General features: G+C 33.9%; 1 long non-coding RNA gene across 1 annotated transcript; it reads left to right on the forward strand.

The window, feature by feature from the left end:
• The first annotated feature begins 3,078 nt into the window (after positions 1 to 3,078).
• Positions 3,079 to 8,941, forward strand: LOC107841997. The gene is made up of 3 exons (XR_001665555.2): positions 3,079 to 3,354; positions 5,038 to 5,132; positions 8,698 to 8,941. It is a non-coding gene; the product is annotated as an uncharacterized LOC107841997 (long non-coding RNA).
• The last annotated feature ends 1,967 nt before the right edge of the window (positions 8,942 to 10,908 follow it).

Genomic DNA, 10,908 nt, shown 5'->3' on the forward strand with positions numbered 1-10,908 from the left:
TTGGTGGCGGTTCTGATAGAGGTAGTTCAAGTAATAGATATACCCGTGTGCCTCCGATACCGGTTAGTCAACCTTTAGAGGAAGAAATAGGTGTAGGTGCTCACGATATGGATTATGCAGAGGCTTAGGAAAATCTTGGTATAGAAGAAGAAAATGAAGGAGATGCGGTTAATTTAGATAAAGATGATGATAATATTGGTGAGACACCCGTAGTAGGAAATGCTAATGTTAGATCTGAATCGGTTAATCGTCCTCCCCTTCCTCCCCGTGCCCCAAGATCACGTAGAAGAACTAGTATTGCATGAAATTTTTTTATGAAAATAGAAGGAGAAAGTAAGGTGCAATGCAATATTTGTGAAATTATATATAAGCATAAAATTGGAGTCCATAAAGGGGGTACGGGTTCGTTGATGAGACATTTAAGAGATAGACACACTAGAGGATTATTTATTGCATAAGGTGGTGAGGTTGTTGATGGGCCAACACAAACTAGATTGAACCCAACAACCGGACAATTAACTAAAAGTTATAATAAAATGAAGGACATAGAAGAAATAACGAAAATGATAGTTGTGGGTTGTTTACCTTTCACTTTTGCTTCTTCTAATACTTTTATACATTATATTCAAGCAATTTATAATCCTATGGTTAATGGTATTCCTATAAGTACTGGTGGGGCCGATATTTTTAGACTCAATGCACATGTTTATTATTTATCTACATTATTAAAAAATATTCAATGTAGAATTGCTCTAACTTTTGATCTTGGTCGTACTATTAATAAAAATGATTATTTAACCATTACTTGTCACTGGATAGATAGTAATTTTGTTATGCAAAAATGTATTCTAGCTTTTTTGTATGATGAAGATCATACTAAATTTTTTTTTTCGAAATCTATCACTAAAGTCGCAGAATATTATGATATTGAAAGAAAAATTTTATATATTGCTTTTGATAATGCATCTAACAACAAGGCTGCTATTGACAAGTTAAAAACTGAACTTTCTCCACCGTTACCTGAAATTTTTCATGTTAAGTATGTTTATCATATATATAATTTAATTGTAAAAGATGGTCTTAAATTTTTTGAGCTTTATATTGAAAAGCTCTGGCTTGTTGTTAGCTTTATTGAAGGAAATAATCGAAGAGGTAGAGTGAAAGTATATAAGGTTAAATGTGAACAAAATGGACTTAGACCGATATTAATGCCTGAAGAAAGTGATACTCGATGGAATGCCACTTATACTTATTTAAAAGCTTGTCTTGCTTATAAAGTTCCTATTACAATGACTTTTAATCAATTTTGTGGTTCTTTTCTTCAGTGTATGCTACATGATTCTAATTGAACTGCAATTGATGATCTTGTTAAATTTTTGAAATTTTTTTATGTAGCTACGATTGAATTTTTTGGTGCTTATTATCCTACTGTTTGCAATATTTTAGCTTATTTAGCCGATATTTCTTGTTTGCTTAAAAATTATAACGATAGAGAAGGTTACAAAGAAGCTATTGGTGCTATGTTTGCTAAATTTAAAAAGTATTTTTTCCCGCTTCTCCCAATTTACTTAGTTGGTGCTATACTAAATCCATGCATGAAATATAATGTTGTGTGCTACTTTAGTACTGTTATTTATAATTCCTTAGAGATAAAGCCTCAAGAAAACAAGATTTGTTTATGGCTATGAGTGAGGCGAACATTTACATAGAAACATTATATAACCATTATACCGATTTATTTGATATAGTTGTACCGACAAATATCACTCCAACTGTCGCTCCTCAAACTCCAGAGGAGCCATCATCTTTTAAAAGGCCGGCACATAATGTTTTTCCTGATTACTTTTATGATTTAAATGTTTGGGACAGGATTTCTCCGTCAACAACATACACAACAAATTATCGGGAAGAGCCACTACTAGAAATTCGTATATTTCCGATTGAAAAAAATCAACCGCAAATTTTCGACTTCTTCGACCAAAAAATTTAATTTTTTATTTTTATTTTTTACAAAATATTTTCTGATACTATTTGCGACAACAACAATAAGAAAATTTGACGGTAAATTTTAAAATTTTTTTATTCCGACTACTGTAGTCAGAATATTTATTAATAATAAATTAAATATATTATTAAATATCTTTCCGACCACTGTAGTCGAAAACGTAAATAATTAAATAAATATATTACTATATGTATATATAATCAGATCCTCATACAGAGAACAAGTGTATATAATTAAATATATATATCTGACTAATACTATTGGAAACAGTAATAATTAAATAAATATATGACTAAATATATTCATACCTTATACAAAAAATTAATAATTAATTAAATACATTATTAACATATATCCGACTGCAGTGGTCGAAAATAAATTTAATAATATATTTAATTAATTAATAATGTTTCAACTGATGTAGTCAAAAATTAAATAATTAAATATATTATTAAATACCTTTCCAACCACTGTAGTCGAAAACGTAAATAACTAAATAAATGTATATTCTCTCTCTCTCTCTCTATATATATATATTATAATCCGTCCCTTATAAAGAAAACAAGTAATTAATTGAATATATTATTAAATATATACTTCCGACCACTACTTTCAGAAACAATAATAATAAAATATTTTAAATATTTTTGACTGGTGTAGTCGGATATTAAATAATTGAATAGATAAAATATATTAAATATTTTAGACTGATGTACTTGGAACATTATTAATAATTAATTAAATATATTATTAAATATTTTTCCGATCATTGTAGTCGAAAATGTAAATATTGCAATAACTTATATATTCTCTCTCTCTCTATATATATATAATCAGATCCTTATACAGAAAACAACTAATTAATTAAATATATTATTAATTATATATATTCGACTATTACTGTTGGAAACAATAATAATTAAATAAATATATGACTAAATATATATTCATACCCTTATATAAAAAATTAATAATTAATTAAATATATTATTAAACGTATATCTGACTACTGTGGTCAGAAACATAAATAATTAAATATATTAAATATTTCTGATTGATATAATCGGAACATGAAATATATTTAATTTCCACCGGCCTAAGATTTTACCGACCCGAATTCATTCTTCTCTTGGTAATAATACGTAATAGGGATTTCCCTCAATCCTCACTGTTGCCTCTCAATCTCTCACTGCTCTAGTATTCACAAGGTCCTCACTGTTGCCTCTCATTCTTACAAACGCTGCTCAAGACATATCCGTGGGTTTAACAGCTCAACAGACCAAACGTTGCTGGCTTCTTGGGTTTTCCGTGACTCAACAGCGCAATCAAGTGTCAAGAGATGAAATTTTGTGGGTTTTCTTCTTCTTGGTACTCCGTTTTGAATTACTTGCATTTCTGTTCAAGATTGATTTTTTGAGTTCTCTTGATTTTTGGGGGTGTTGGCTTTTCACTTTGTTTGGTGGAGGGGAAACTCTTGTTCCTTTTAGAGACTAAATTGTGACATTGTTTGTTATCCTTCTTTAATTTACCTTCGGTTTATGTTTATTGAATTGCATTTCTGTTCAAGATTGCATTCTTGTTCTTATCGACCCGTGTAGTAATTCTAGGTAATTTTGTGGTACTGTGCTTAGCTTTGTTGCCTAGTTTATCTTAAATTCACTTTTTCCTTGTAAGAAGGGTGATAAAAGAATTTTACTTTTGCCTTTTGTTTCTGTTTTCTTTGCTCGTATTGAATTAATGGTGTTTCAATTGTCAGCATTGTCCCTTTCATCTTTCCTAGCATCTCAAAATTTGATTATGTGCAATCAAAAGGAGTTGTCAAGTACTTATGGAAGTGGTCGAGTTCATTATTTCCTTGTTTAAAATTGTTTACTTTGTCGATATGGAAAAGATAATTAGTTCGGGACTCGGAAGAGTCTCGGATACCCGGTGCAAGTAAAAAAAAAAAAGATAATTAGTGTCACCTTTGCTCATTTTAATGCCACTGGAATTACTGATATATTAGATTCATAGTCAGGAAACTTAGCAACATCACAATTGTGCTACTGGAACTACCAAAAATTACTGTTAATAGAGTCTGGAATACAGATTCACTAATATATAAATACACTATTGGAGTGCAAATTCACTGCAATTTAGTTCATATGATCGAGGAAATTTTAGATTACTCTCATATTTATAGTGTGTTAAATTCTTGATTGTATTTGCTTATTTGTTTGCAAGCTGGTTCATTGTGATATAGCTTCTGTTAGAACTTTGGGTTGATAAGAAAATTAATTTTGTTCTTAGAATCGTTTCAGTCCTTAGTTATGCCATTTATGAATTTACTAGACTGGTTGTTATATGTACTGAAGCTGGAGTAAAATGAGTTGGATAGCTTAAAAGTAGAAACTGTCCTAAATGATTGTTGTTCTCAGTTACAGGACTTGACGAAGTAATATCTTAGTTTTCAAATATTGTTTTCCATTAGTAAGTCAATAGCTAGGTTTACCTGTTGTGTTTACAAATTGGATGGTTTTGTGTTTGTGGAAGTTCTAGTCGATCTTGGTTCTTCTTGTATGGGTGACCTTGTTCGAGAGTTGTAGGATGTTATACTGTTAATCATGAATGGTATAAAGTTGCTGCTAACATTTCATAAGCCAGTGATAATACTTCAATGGAAAGCCAATGAATTTGATTATCCACAGTGAAAGAATAAAAGAGGTTCAACAAACCAACATTTTTTTTAAAAGGGCTAAAATCATCAATTTTGAATTTTTTTTACTAATATTATAAGATGGCTCTAACAATGTATGAAAGACCTCCCAGTCATATATACAAGTTTCATCGGAGATGACCTTACGCAGAATTCTATGTGTATCTATATTGAGTATCCGTTTCCTTACATTTCTTGATAAGATTGCATACTACGTACTTATTCAACTTAAGTATCCGTTTATTGAGTATCCGTTTCCCTACTTTTTTGTTCTGGATGTGCGATACTGTCTTCTTGACTTGTTTAGAGTGTATATTGTATGACCACCAATTTGCAGAGCCATGGACTCGTGAACATGGGGAAGCAAGTTGTTAATCAGATCAGCTATGCTGGTGCCAGAACTTCTGCTAACTCACCTTCCCTCTCTACCAGGTATACTTTGTGCATTGTTTTATCCTTCTGTTGTTTTATGTTGGCTATTCAATTTTTTTTTGTAGTTCATTTGTTTGTATAGATGAGCTTAATGTTAGATAAGTATTGGTTTACTTAGTATATTTTGCGGTTTTTAGTTGCTTTCAGAGTGATTGCGCTAATTGAATAGCATTTGTTCCCGTTGTGATGAGCCTCTAGTCCTCTGTTGAGTTATGTAATTGATGATTTTGTTGGTAAAAATGTTCGGAGTCCACTATGCTCTTCTTTCTCATGATGTAATTGAGCCCCTTTTGTTTTTTAACGTCCCCTTCTTCTTCAAAGTTGTTTGCACTCTAGCTCTTCAAACTACTGTTAATGTTTTTTTTCTTCTGTTATTGTTTTGGTTCTCTTGTTTTTGTTTCTCTTTTATATTGTTATTGTTGTCGTTCTTGTGTAGATGAAAAATAAAGATCGTGCATGGATGCTTTTGTGTCATGACTAATGGTACTACTGCTTTTGCTTGGCTTGACGAATTCATGGTTAATTAAAAGATTTTAGATTGTTTAAAAAATTGTTGCTGAAACTCTTTGTACTGAGTGTCACTGCTGACACATTCACAGAATCCTTCAAGGGGTTATTCAAGACTCCATTTTGGGATCTGGGGTTAGTAAAATTTTGAACTTGCTGTGAAGAATTAGGGAAAAAGTAAGAGTAAACAGAAGAGAAATGAGATCTATAAGATGCATAAAAAAAAGTGCCACTTCCACTTCCACTACTAGTACTACACTACTACTACTTAAAGTGAAAATATTAGTGAACCATGGAGAAGAAGAGTTAGGAGAAGGACTAAAAGCCAAGAAGAAAGTAACAAGAATGAAAACAAACATGAAACCATATGCACAAGTAACAGTTCTTTTAGTTTTCAGAAAAGAGAACTGAGTTTTCAGTTCAGTAATGAGTGTTTTTCCACCATTAATAGGTATATATTTTGTTGTATCAGCCCAATGAGTGTTTTTCCACCATTAATAGGTATATATTTTGTTGTATCAGCCATATCTGCTTGGCGAGAAACACAATGTATAGATAAAAGTGAATATCAGCAATGTAAAGGTGCATCGGCCAATCATCCTTAAGTGAGTTTCATGTCGGTTAATTCCCAGAAACTCATGCACAAAGTGTGTAACGACCTAAAAATTTGATGAAATATGTGAAATTTGTGATTTTGTATGATTTGACTGTTTTACCCCTCCGCATAGTTGCATTATGATATTTTCGGGGTGTGGGAGTGATTGACATGATTTTCGATGCATTTTGGTATCATTTATGCAATATTGTGCTTTTTGATGGCTTTGAGAGCCTTGTTTTGGACTTATGTAGATATCTTTTGATCCGTGCGACGGATGGCCAAACGGACTGTGCCAGCAGCTCCGGAATATTAATTGTAGGCTAGGCAGACCTTTGGTTTGGGTCCTGGTGCACCCGAGCTTATTTCGATCTATTGGTTGGAAAGTTGAAAAATTGAAAAGATGGGTGTGGGACCCGTATTTGATCGAAAAAACCTTGGATGAAAAATTCAAATTTGCCAACAGATCTGAAATGTCGATTTTAGGGTGTTAGCATATTTGGTATAATTTTAGGGCTTTTAAATCTTATTTCGAACCTCGATTTGAAAAATTGTAACTTCGGATTTTGGGGGTTGACTTTATGAAAATGATGTTTTTTAAAAAATTTGATATCGCCAACGCGTCCGAAATGTCAAATTTAGTATAGTTGCATAGTTCATTTGCATGTATCGAACTCCGAACGAATTCCGGGCACCCTATTGAAGTCCTAATTGAGTTTTAAAAAAAATCAGCTTTTTTTTTTTGACAACATTGCAGAGAAATCGGCACTATAAATACCTGTTTTGCTTATTTTTCATCTCGTCTCTTGAGAGTTAAATCCTAAAATAGTGTGGGAGTTTAAAAGTAAAGTTTGTGAGAGCTTGGGAAGCTAGATTAACATTTTTTTCTTGATTTTATTATGAATTTAAGGTAACAATTCACTCCTTTTCTTAGTAATTTCTTAATAAATTTTCTAAAATCTTAGGGCATGATTTTAAACTCAAATTTTACCCCTTTCACTTGAATAATATTTTTATCTTATAATTACTAGTTTTTCATCAATTTAACCTCCAAAACAACTCTGATTCTTGATTTTAATTCGGATTTCAAAGATTTTACCCGATAAAGCTCAAAAATGGGTTTTCTTGTTTTTAACTCGATTTAACTTGAGTTTTAAGATGTAGGTTCCTAAAAATATAAAAAACATATTTTTGAAGTAAAATTTTGATTTTGCCTTCTTTTTCGGAAATCCATTTTAGGGATCCATTTTGACCCCGAATAAAAAATAGTCAATATGGGTGTCGTTGGTTTTGTCTTGAAGTGTAGATTTCATATTTGATATTTTTAGTGGAGTTCGGAATTGTTCATGAAAAGTAAGGTCGCGGGTTCAAGTGTAGCGGATCGGTTTCGACTTTCGAGGTAGGTTATGGCTTTAACTCTTCAGACAGGGCTGAGTAGTAAATGATGGGACGAAATGCATGTTAAGGGTGAGAACTAATCATGAAAAATGGTTATCTATGTGTTGTGCCCGTGTGGGGGCATATGTGTGATGTAATTGTCAAAATTGAGATATTATGTGATATTGATAGCCTTGAATACATGTGAATAATTGTATTGTGTTGTTTAATATGGTACTATTGGTGTATTATGATTATATTCATATTTTATTGGCAAATAAGACATGTGAAAATTCATGGATGATATGAAAATAATGAGTGGATATTGACTCATGTGGTTGTAGAAAAATATCATTGTGGTTGGTTGTAAAAATACTCATTGTGATTGATTGTGAACATTACATTCTCATATCATACTCATTCATGAAACATTGGTACCACCGTGACAACATTTGAGAAACACTGGCAACACCTTTTTAAAACCCTCCTCGAGGGATGGGTTGGGGAGGAGATATTGTAACACCTTATAAAACCCTTTCCAAGGGATGTGATGAAAAGAGGATATGAGATATGTGGATTGGTTATGGGTTGATGAACCCCCCATAGGTCCTACATCGGGAAACTTTAGCTCGATAGATGTATACGAGGATTGTGCGATGATCCCAAAGGTTGTGCGACGGCCTCGTGCATCATCATCATCATCATCATCATATACATTGCACTTACTTTATTGTGTTTATGATGTGTTGTATTGCCTTATTGACTTATCATCTATGTATTTGTTTTACCTTTCTTTACTTTTATTTGATAATCTTGTATCTACATGTTCTCTCTTGTTCTATTTATTTATGACATAATGTATACTTGTATTCTATATCTTGGTGTGTTGTTGTAATATATGTGAGATATATTAGTACTGTTAGTGCAAGCAATGTGGGCTACCGTTGTGAGGCATTTTCTAATTGTAGGTGACGTGCTCTTAGTGTATATTTTGTATGCTTTATATACTACTTTGCTTGGTCGGCCTATGATACCTACTGAGTACAAGTGGAACGTACTCATGCCTACTGTGCCCTTTCTGTGCAGGTCTTAGCTCGAGTGCGCCTCAGCTTGTTTGACTCGGGCAATTGTTGGAGCTTCTAATGTAGCATTTGGACATTCATGTATTCAACGTTCACCTCTATCTTTCTACAGTAGTTATGTCTTTATTAGTATTCGGAGAAAGATATTATTCATTTATGGTTATTTCTCCGATTCATTTGACTTTTGGATTGTATTAGTAGTTCTTACACTATTGACACCTGGTTTTGGGCATGATTAGTATTTTGGATAAGTTCTTTCCACATTGTTATGATTAATTATATGGTTCGGCTTCATTCTAGAAGCCTTACCATGGGATATTTCTGTCTTTTCCTTTTTTGTATCAGTTTGGGTGATAGGCTTACTTGTCAAGGTACGCCGCAACAAGTGCCATCATAACCCTCATTTTTAGGTCGTGACAAATTGGTATCAGAGCAGCTAGGTTTCATTGGTTTCAATGGTGTAAGAATGAGATGTCTAATAGAGTCTTGTAGATCGGTACGTAGACGTTCGTACCTATCCTTGAGAGGTTATAGGACGTCGTTAGGAAACGTCATTTATTTTATTCTTTATCGTGTGAAGTCCTTTCATACCTTATGTTCTGAGTTATGTTTCGCTCTTTCTGAGCGGATAGTGGGGCTTATACTACATATCAGTTGAGAGATGCTATAAGAAATTAATAGATATCATTTGTCGGTTGTAGGCTTGTTGATGCTCTTAAGTTGTCATGGGATCAGTTTGTTGATGCCTTTCTAGAGGGATTTATGCCTTCAATTTGGGAAGATCGTATGTGGGACGAGTTTGATCATTTGGAGCAGGGCTCCATGATAGTTACTAAGTATGCGGCATGCTTGCATGCCATGTCTAGATATTCCTAAGATAGCATTTCTACTGAGTCTGAGAAGGTCTGGAAGTTTGTGAAGGGTTTGAATATTTTCTATTCAGTTGGCTACATCTCAGATGGTTGTGTTTGGGGCTTGTTTTCAGAGTATTATGGATTATGCTAAGATGACAGAGGGTATTCTTAGCGTATCTTAGGGAGGTGCCAAGAGGGTGCGTCATTTTGGTGATTTCAGGAGTCATACCTATTGAGGTAGAGATTTTAGATGTTCTCGTGGATACCATGGTAGGCCAGTGCAGGTGGTTTTATAGAGTTCAGCTGGTGGATCTTCTAGTTCAGTAGTTCAGGGTGGCCATTCGGGCTCAGTTGTACTTTCTCTTATTAAGATTGGTCTTAGAGGTTGCTATGTATGTGATGAGATTGGCCATATGGCCAAGGACTGTTCTCGATGTGTTTTTAGAGCTATTCCTATTTCAGCTGTGAGAGTTAGGTGTTCTACCAAAGGTGCAAGAGGTAAGGATGGTAGAACCTGTGTTGGTGGTTGTGGGGCTACTCAGCCAGTTGGTAGTCATGGATAGTGTTATGCTATACCAGCCAGACCTGACGCAGAGGCTTCTGATGTTGTGACTACGGGTACCTTTCTCGTTTGTTTCAGACTTGTATCTGTATTATTAGATCTCGGATGGACTTTCTCCTACGTGTCTATATATTTTGCTTCGTTTTTGATTCTGTTAGTGATACTCTTGCCATGCCTATTCGTGTATCTACCCCGGTAGGTGATTCTTTAGTAATGGATCGGGAGTACCGATCTTGTGTTGTGACTTTTGTCGGGTGTGAGATTTAGGTAGACTTACTTGTTTTAGACATGGTCGGTTTTGATGTTATTTTGGGTATGGATTGGTTGGCTCCTTCTCATGCCATCCTATATTGTTATGCCAGTACTGTGACTTTAGCTTCGTCGGGTGTGCCAAGGATAGCTTGGAAGGGTACACTTCATTCGGGTCCTAAGAGGATTATATCCTATGTTCAAGATCATAATTGGTTGAAAGGGGATGTTTATATTACTTGGACCATATTCGTGACACCAGTGTTATTTCGCCTTCTTTCTTGGATTTTGTCTGTGTCGTCTATGAGTTCATAGATGTGTTCCCTACGGACTTGCCTAGTATGCCTTCGGATCGAGATATTGATTTTATTATTGATGTTGAGTCGGGCACCAAGCCTATTTTTATTCCTCCTTATAGGATGGCTCTAGCAGAGCTGAAGGATCAGTTGCAGGAATCATTGGATAAGAGATTTATTCGACCTAGTATTTCACATTGGGGTGTGCCTGTCTTATTTGTGAAGAGAAAGGATGGGTCGATGCGGATGTGTAT

This window comes from Capsicum annuum, chromosome 9 (assembly GCF_002878395.1).
Source record: "Capsicum annuum cultivar UCD-10X-F1 chromosome 9, UCD10Xv1.1, whole genome shotgun sequence".
NCBI lineage: Eukaryota > Viridiplantae > Streptophyta > Magnoliopsida > Solanales > Solanaceae > Capsicum > Capsicum annuum.